Source organism: Gigantopelta aegis, unplaced genomic scaffold, assembly GCF_016097555.1.
Source record: "Gigantopelta aegis isolate Gae_Host unplaced genomic scaffold, Gae_host_genome ctg1752_pilon_pilon, whole genome shotgun sequence".
Lineage (NCBI taxonomy): Eukaryota > Metazoa > Mollusca > Gastropoda > Neomphalida > Peltospiridae > Gigantopelta > Gigantopelta aegis.
Genome location: NW_024532785.1, coordinates 171778 through 180810, shown reverse-complemented (window position 1 = coordinate 180810; position 9033 = coordinate 171778). Strand labels below are relative to the sequence as shown.

General features: G+C 33.8%; 1 pseudogene; it reads left to right on the top strand.

Moving 5' to 3' along the window:
• The first annotated feature begins 5216 nt into the window (after window positions 1–5216).
• On the top strand, window positions 5217–8179 carry LOC121391127 (annotated as a pseudogene).
• The last annotated feature ends 854 nt before the right edge of the window (window positions 8180–9033 follow it).

Sequence of the window (9033 nt, the reverse complement as noted above, 5' to 3'; positions counted from 1 at the left end):
AAACGTAAAGAACTATACATGTTGTTAATATACCTTTTATGTTCTCTGTTAAATGAATATTTCTTTCTCTTTCTCCTTTAGTTGTAAAGTAAGAGATGTTATTATCTCTTGTAATGATTGTTCCTCCTTCTGTAATTCTATAGAAGATATATACTGTATAGGGATGTATTTTTTATATGGTACTGACTATTAGTTCACAGCTATGTCTAAAACAAAAATTAATTTGGTCACTATTGTGTAGGATCTAAAATATAGTATTTTGCCATTCAGTACCTACCTTTTTGGTTCCAATATTTGATGTATCCAAAAATAATATTTGTATTTACGTTTTGACTCCAGCCTTGGAACCAAGTATATGTAGATCATTAGGGCAGATGCTATGTGTATATAATACTATACGACTCAACATTAGTAATGTTTGCATCAAAATTAACTGGACTAATTTCTAAAGATACTCTCTTCTTTGTTTTTATACCTAGTTTGCTCATATCTATAATATTTCATGGATTAATATCTATTTAAAAGTAATCATGTAATAGCTATGAAGCTTCCTACCTTCCATTCCTTTGAGATCGTGTTCCAATTCATAAGTCTCTTCAGTGACTTTGTCTTTGAGTTTCTCTAATGTCGAATCATCCACTTTATCAGATATAATGATAGAACAGAGTATTTTGCATAGCCATTCAAGAAATTAAAGTTTTCAACTTAACAATTTTAAGTTTTCATATGTTACCTGCGTTACCTTTGGTCTAGACTTCAAATCTTTCGTCTTCTTGGGTCATTTTTTTCTAGTTATTCTGAATTGTATTTCAAGTTGACTTCTCAGTTTTTCTGATTCTCTTTCTTTTTGCTTCTAAAGCCATCTCTAAAGACTTCACTTCTACATGTACAACAGTTAATGTTAATAGAACAAAACAGTTCTTACCTGATCTATTTGGTGTTTATCAAAAATAACACAGTGACCGTAATAAGTTTAATTAATCCACTTTTCTTCACCACTTCAAGAGTTTCCTGAGCTTTGGCACTTAGGAAAGGGGTTAAGTAAAGTGGGGAAGTAGCAAGTAATAGTGATGGAGTTCCTGGTTGTTATTTGGCGAACTTGAACATTCTTTCCAAGGGAATTTGAAAGAATGTTTTCAATATCAGTCAATGTAAGGTTTGTGGTTCCCAGTTCATGAAAAAATGTAGCAGTCTCACATTGAAGAAGATGTGGTAGTCTGGTCACTTTCAAGGTTTGGTCTAGAAAGTCAGATGTACTTTTACAACGCTCAGCAAAGAAAACACAGGTAGGCCTGAATTTGTTGTGTAGTTCTTTGACATCAAACTCTTTTGCAATGACCATCTAAAAAACTAAGATCTATCAGTGTGGACTTCTCTTTTATAAGATCCAGGATATTATCAATAGAGCTTGTGTGATCTAACTGATGTTTAAGGTAAGGGTACCCATCTTGGAGGAACTGCTTTAGAGCATCAACTTGTATGGGTGGATCAGATGTCTTGATTGCTTGACAAATATTACTAAGGACTATTGCAAATTCAGCATCTCGATTTGTCACCAAATCTTGGACTCATACTTTGAGGAATGTATGGAATTTTATCAAAAGATTTCCCTATACACATGAAATCAAATAATGCTTCTAATAATGGGACGTACATAAAACAAAAAAGATCAACCATTTAATATTTCAGTGTCGTATACATAATATCTATTTTCATAAAAGTTTAAATGCTAATTGAAATGTAGCTGGATGGTTGTTGATGTAAATTTCTAAATATGAAAAGTGGAACCCTCTTAATTTAAATGCTCTTTCCTTTCGTTTCTGACTACATACAATTACACTCACTGCCAATCATTGAGAATAGCATTTGCTAACTGAACATTCTCAGGAACATTAAGCAGAACACTGGCAAACACCTCCAAGTTATGATAGCTGGTATGGACAACAAGACGAATTGCTCTTAGCGTGATAGTAATTCTCTCTGACTGAGACAATTCAGGAGACTCTATGCTTGAGCACTCTGTTGATGTGATTACTTTCTCTCCACAAAGTAGCTGTGCGATATAAACAGGATTATAAAGAGATAGAGAGAGGTTTACCATAATGATAGCGTAAAATGTCACTAGCATGACTTTCACAACTCATCTGACTACTGTTATAGAGAGGTACCTCAGGGATAGCTACTGAATAGTTAAGATCTTCTGGAAAAAATTTAACTGCAAACAATAATATATAATATTTTACATTACATAATAATAAATCTTACTATATTCATTAAATATTTTGTGAGAAAGAATTCTTGTCTCCTCAAATTTAGACAAACTGTAGCTAATACTTTAAGTATTTTGTGATCTAAGGACACCACACAGAGATGACTGATAAGAGCTTTCTCTTTTTAGCATCCAATGAGTTTTCTAATATCTCTACCTCATCAAGTGTTGTTTCACTGATACATTTATAACTGAAAAACATCTGAGCATTTTTATTGGATAGATCCTAGCTTGTTCTAACGCAGTTGAAAAATTCTGAAGAACGTCAGCAATACTTGCTAATATATTGTAAAACATAAAAAACTAACATTATCACAGTACTAAATAATACCTGGACTCGTATCTGGAGAAGATGATATTTGCTGAACAGTGGGTAACATCATTTCCTCTTCTGTAAGTGTCAATTGATGAACTCTATTTGTGTACACTGTAACATGATATCTTCACTTACTTGTTCTCCTTATGTTCCCAGCTGTAGCAACCTCTCCAACGTCTTTAAGAGCACTGATCAACTGGTCCCATGTTGGTTCATCTACACTGTCAAACTCTATTCAACCATTGATCAAGACATTCTAGAAGACATCTACAGGGATCATCTTTATGTTTTCCTTCTTCAATAATGTCCAGCGTATTCTCCATAGACGAAGACGAAAACCTAGTTTAAACCATTTTGTGCTTGGAAAATGATGTCTTTCTAAAACATTAATGATGTCAATAAGATGACGGGGCTCTACAAAACCAACCCATTCGAATAAAGTAAAACAGTATTTATATAAAGGGGCTTACCAAGATGAGATACGGGTAAATACAGAGTGATCTCTTGCTAGCGACACCGGCAACTCTCAATTTGATTTGTTCTCGTGGTCGAGATATCAATACTTATTACTCATTGTAGTACTCTATAGTTTACTAATCGTCTGGACACCTAAAAATATAGTAGGTGGAGCTAAAGTATAACGATGTATGGTTTCGATCAACTAGACACTTGTAAGCTCTAGGCTTAGTAATTTGTTAACTATATTTTTAATGCCAACGCTCTGCCACTATTAATCTGTAATGCACATTTCTGTAAGCCCTTTAGGTCCTACAGCAGCCCCTACTGGTACCCTGGAAGATTCCCAACTGATCGATATGGTAAATTCCTAAATTAATTGTGACAACCAAATGACTCCAGGCTATATCACCATCACTCATACAGAACAATTTATAGGTAATTCAGTCATGAACTCGAACAATACTATTTTATGGCAAAGTGTTTAATAGGACAACAATTTAATGACTTGAGAGTTCAAGCAGATTTGAGCATTGGCCCTTCGAAGTGATGGAAACCAAAGGTCAATCAAAACTCCAAGTGCAATAAAGAGCTGTAACGTTCTGCTTTGAAAACATCTTGTCTATGACGGCTGAAGCATATTTACTATAATTAAATCTTAAAGATAGGAAGGATGTCAAGGTTTTACACTCCTAAATTAAAGGTTCTATGGAAAATATTGTTAGTTAAGAGCTGGCAGAAGTGTGGATGTACAACAGACTGCATATGTGGGTGGGAAGCTTTACAGTGACTTCATATATGGCTATAAAAACCACAGTTACTTAACACACAACAAGAATGTTTGCAAACTAAATTTCAAGGAGTGTATTAATCTATATTATAATCAGATAAAACAATACACTTTATTCTTATTATTTCTGGTCATATCTTGTGTATATTTGGTTCTAAGAATATTGCACATTGATAACTAAAATAGGATGTGTCAATTAAGTGATTAACTGTATAGGTTTCCATTCTCTTTCCTTCATTCAATTCTATGGATTAATCAACATTATCTCAATGACAACAAGTATATATAAATCCTAATATTACATCTTGAAGTCTGAAGCTTTTTCTAAGATTTTTTTTGTTACCTTGCAGGACACTTTAAAAATGTAGTGAAGAATCTAGAAATGAGATGCTTGCTGGATTAAAGAATAATAATGCAAGATTAAAGAATAATGCAAACAGAACTCATTTGAGGGCTGGAAATTGCTGCAGCACAGGCCCTCCCTCAAATGTTTCTTTGAGGGAGGGGCTAGTTAAACCTTCAAAGTAGCGTTTGAAGTCATTGCAAACCAATTCTTGAGGTCTATACCTCAGAATTTGTACTTTTACACAAATATATATATACAATGAAACATAAAACTAACAAAGAAAATTTCATTAAAAATTTTTAGTAAATTTTATTGGATAATTCTTAACTGGTTTAACAAGTTTGACTGGTTTATTAGATGTTGTATTCAAATCTTGATATTGAGAATCTAATAAAAAGTTAAGACATTATATTAAAATTCAATGGAGTTTAGTATGGTTACCATGGTAATTATTTAAAAAGTATAGTCTTCTGTATTTCTTGAGTTGTATAATAACCTCTTAAGAGGTTTCTAGGGCATACTAGTAAGAGATTACAGGTATCCCTATAGGGTAGATTAGGATACATATGGTAGTCCCCTTAAATGTGAAGAAGCTCGGTGTGTTTGCATTCTTTGTTCTACTGACAATGACAAACCCTATCTCGTACACAGCTTTTGAAATGATTGAGGAAGATGGAAATGGGCAAAAACAGCAACAGGATTTGTGAATTATGAAAACCATTAATACCTTTATGAAAAGTATGATCTCTGCATATCCCAGACACACATTATGTAATAGAAAACTACTGGAAAGCTGAAATTATGTGATGTGACTGTCAAGTGTGTCCATGTGATTACACATGAACATGTTCAGATACTACTCTACATGCATGTGAACATATAACAGTGCATATGAACTATAGACAGCGTTGTGTGTATAGACAGAACACCAATAGATACTGACTATCCTATTTGATTGATTGTACTCTCTTCCAAAAGTAAACAAAAACAGGTTTAGAGGCAGCAAAGAAGCACACTACTACTTAAAAGACACTTTAAAATGACAATTAAAAATGTAGCAGACTACATGTTATACAGACGGTCATTAAAACCTGTGTGCAGGCAGCTGTCACAATGCTTGAAGCTCTTAGAAGACAACAAGATCCTCCCAGTTAAAAGAAAACTTCTGCCAAATCAAACAGTGAAAGGTAATGAAAATTCTTTCATAAAAAAGAAAAGACAACCACAAACAACATTATCTAAGACATCATCTGTGTGGAACGAAAATTGCAAAAGAAGTGCCTCTATTTTGTGATGCTTGCTGAAAGAAGAATGACAAATACTACACCCACTGTTGAAATCAACTGGATTCAGTGTGACATATACTTTATATGGATCCAATTTGTCATGTACTGTACCAAAACATGCACAACTCCTGAACAATTACACGTGTCACGTTTGTAACCAAGAAACACTTATGAGCTACAGTAAGAATATCATACTAACAAACACATTACACCACTATATTGTAGTAAACCAGTTATGTATGATTATGCATTGTCCACCTCATCAGAGAAAGAAAGCTATAGAGAAAAGATCAGCACATTAAGGAACTCAAAGAAAGATTTAGCAGTGATGTAATCTCTTTATCAGACTATTAGTATGTAGCAGGCATGTCTCAACACGTTAACTTATGAATTTTTTAATCTTTACTCTCCTTAATATTAAATTGTACACTATTTTAAATCATCATTTACCTTAAAATCCTTCATCATTACTTAAGATTCTTTCAGTCCCTTTTGGTCCAGTAGCTATTGTCTTGTAATTTGTAAATTCGCAAATGTTTGTTTAATTAGAATTACGGTATCCGTAGGCAAACCGTATTATTGCCGAGTAGGCGTAGCTCAAAGATTTCACCACAAAACCTGAGTCATGTAAGTGGATTACAATGTAATTAGCTGTGTATTCGTGGATATATTTATTGATTAAAATAATTTTAATATATATTAATGGTAATTTTACTGTAAAAAGTACTGTTAATTGAATGATTTGTTTTTGAAAATACAATATGTCTACATGTAGGTAGCTAGAAGAGAAGAACCTACTTTAATGTGAAAAAAATATACAGTTTGTTCGATTGTTAGGGTCTATATATTAATATTGATTTCATACATTAAAGCAAAACACCTAGATACAGCATTAAGTCACTAATTAAATGATCGATATCAATCGTGTCATTATAGGAATAAATGTATATAAATATAAAAAAAAAAAGCCACTAGCACACTTATATTATACCACAGTATGTTATACAACATTTGTTCATAATGTTAAAGAAATTAGAAATGTCAAATGACATGAATTGTTGACCATTTCTGTGTTAACTGATCACATGAACACACCATTAACAATGGACCTAGACCTTAATATAGTCTGGTGCCAGATCCTCGTACTGAAATGTCTGGTATCAAGATTATGTAGATCATAAACCTTCCTAATCCCTAACTTAATAAAATAAGAAAAGACACTTTCTAAAATTAGTATTCATAGCAAATATACAACATGCAACATTGTAATGTAATATATGTAACAGCTTTACATAGCAAATTGCTATGTAAGCTGTTACATGAAGGAATAGGTTTTTTGATCACAAAATAAATACCATTCTATGTGTATCTATTTTTTAGGTTCAAAAGTGTCCTCAGTATAAATGTCTGAGGTCTAGCTATTGGTATTGATCTGGGGACAAGTAACTCTTGTGTGGGAATTTTCCGACATGGTAAAGTGAGATAATTCCTAAGACCAAGGTAACAAACACAACACCTAGCTATGTTGCATTACTGAAACAGAACGGACTTATTGGTAATGATGCAAAAAACCAAGTTGCATGAACCCACACAATACTGTCTTTGGTGCAAAGCGTTTGATTGGTCGACAATTTAACGAAACAACAGTTCAAGCAGATCTAGAACACTGGCCCTTTCATGTTTGATGCTGAAGGTAACCCAAAAATCCAAGTGGAATACAGGGGAGAGACAAAGACCTTCTATCCAGAAGAGATTTTGTCAATGGTACTGACTAAAATGATAGAAATAGCAGAAGCGATATTTGGGGAAGTCTATTCATAATGCTGTGGTCACTGTTCCCGCCTACTTTAACTATTCCAACGTCAAGCAATCAAGGATGCTGGAACCAATTGCTGGAGTTGACATTCTACGTATCATCAGTGGACCCACAGCAGCAGCCATTGCCTATGGTTTAGACAAGAAAATTGTATGTGAACGAAATGTACTCATTTTTGATTTAGGAGGTGGTACCGTTTGATGTATCTGTGTTGACACTTGAAGATGGCATATTTGAGGTTAAATCTACCTCTGGTGACACCCCATCTTGGTGGTGAGGACTTTGATAATCGTATGGTGAACCACTTTATCCAGGCAGTTCAAACGTAAGAACAAGAAGGACATTAGCGGAAATGCCAGATCTGTCCAACACGCCTTCGAACGGCTTTGTGGAACGTGCCAGAGAACTCTATCTTCAAGTGCTAAGGCTTCAATTGAAATTGATTCTCTTTGAAGGAATTGATTTCTATACTACCATCACTAGAGCTTGTTTTGAAGAACTCTGTGCTGATCTTTCCGAAGGTACACTGGAACCAGTTGAGAAAGCTCTCAGAGATGCAAAGTTTAACAAAGGTCAAATACATGATATTGTACTGGTAGGAGGTTCCACTCGTATCCCAAAGATCCAAAAACTCCTTACAGAGTTTTTTCAACGGTAAAGAACTCACAAATCCATCAATCCAGATGAAGCTGTTGCCTATGAGCAGCTATCCAGGCTGCCATTTTGAGTGGTGATAAAAGTGAAGAAATCAAGATCTCTTGCTTCTTGATGTTGCTCCAATTTCTCTTGGTATTGAGACAGCTGGTGGTTTCATGACAGCTCTCGTTAAGCGAAACTCCACCATTCCCAAGAAAGAATTAACAAGACTTTACTATTAGCTCAGATAAACCAGACCACTGACACATTATGGTCTGATAGCCAAACCTCTAAATGACTATCAAGATCTATGAAGGAGAAAGAGCAATGGTGGCAAACAACAATTTATTGGGAGAATTAAAATTACCGGTGTTCCCCAGGAAAATTAACAGAATTAGAGTCTAAAAGTGAACTTCACAGCATGGATAATTTAATTGAATGACCTTTGATATTGATAGGCCTGGTGTTCTTACTGTGCGTGCTATTGAGAAATCAAGTGGCAGAGAGAGCAAAAATGACCACAAATGACAAATGTCAGATTCACTGCAGAGGAACTATATCAAATGACTGGTGGATGCTAGAAAGTACAAAGAAGATGATTTGAAGGAGAAAAAACCGTGTTACTGCTATGAATGACTTAGAGAGCTATGCTATATCTATGAAGAGTGCAATAGAAGAAGCAAAATAAGATATAGAGAAATAGAGGCTCGAAAGATAGCTTTGGAAAGATTGTACTGAAATTATTGACTGGCTTAGTCGTGATGAGACCAGTGATGCTAAGATAGAAGTGTTTGAACATCGTAAAAAAAGATTAGAGAGAGTTTGTATACCCTCTGATCAATTACAATAAAGAACCTGATTTTAATTTTTAACTAAGTTTGACACAATCTTCAAAAAATATTAATGTCGTTTTTTTAATTATTGGAAATGGAATTAAAAAACATTACACATATTAATAATAATATATTAAAATATTACCAGTAATAATTACCAGTGTTATGAACCAGATGAATAATCTATATTAAATATATGTATTGTTATAATAGTGATATATGATAATGTGTTACAAACAAACAAACAAGAAATGATAAGTAATGATATATTTAAAACCCACAAAA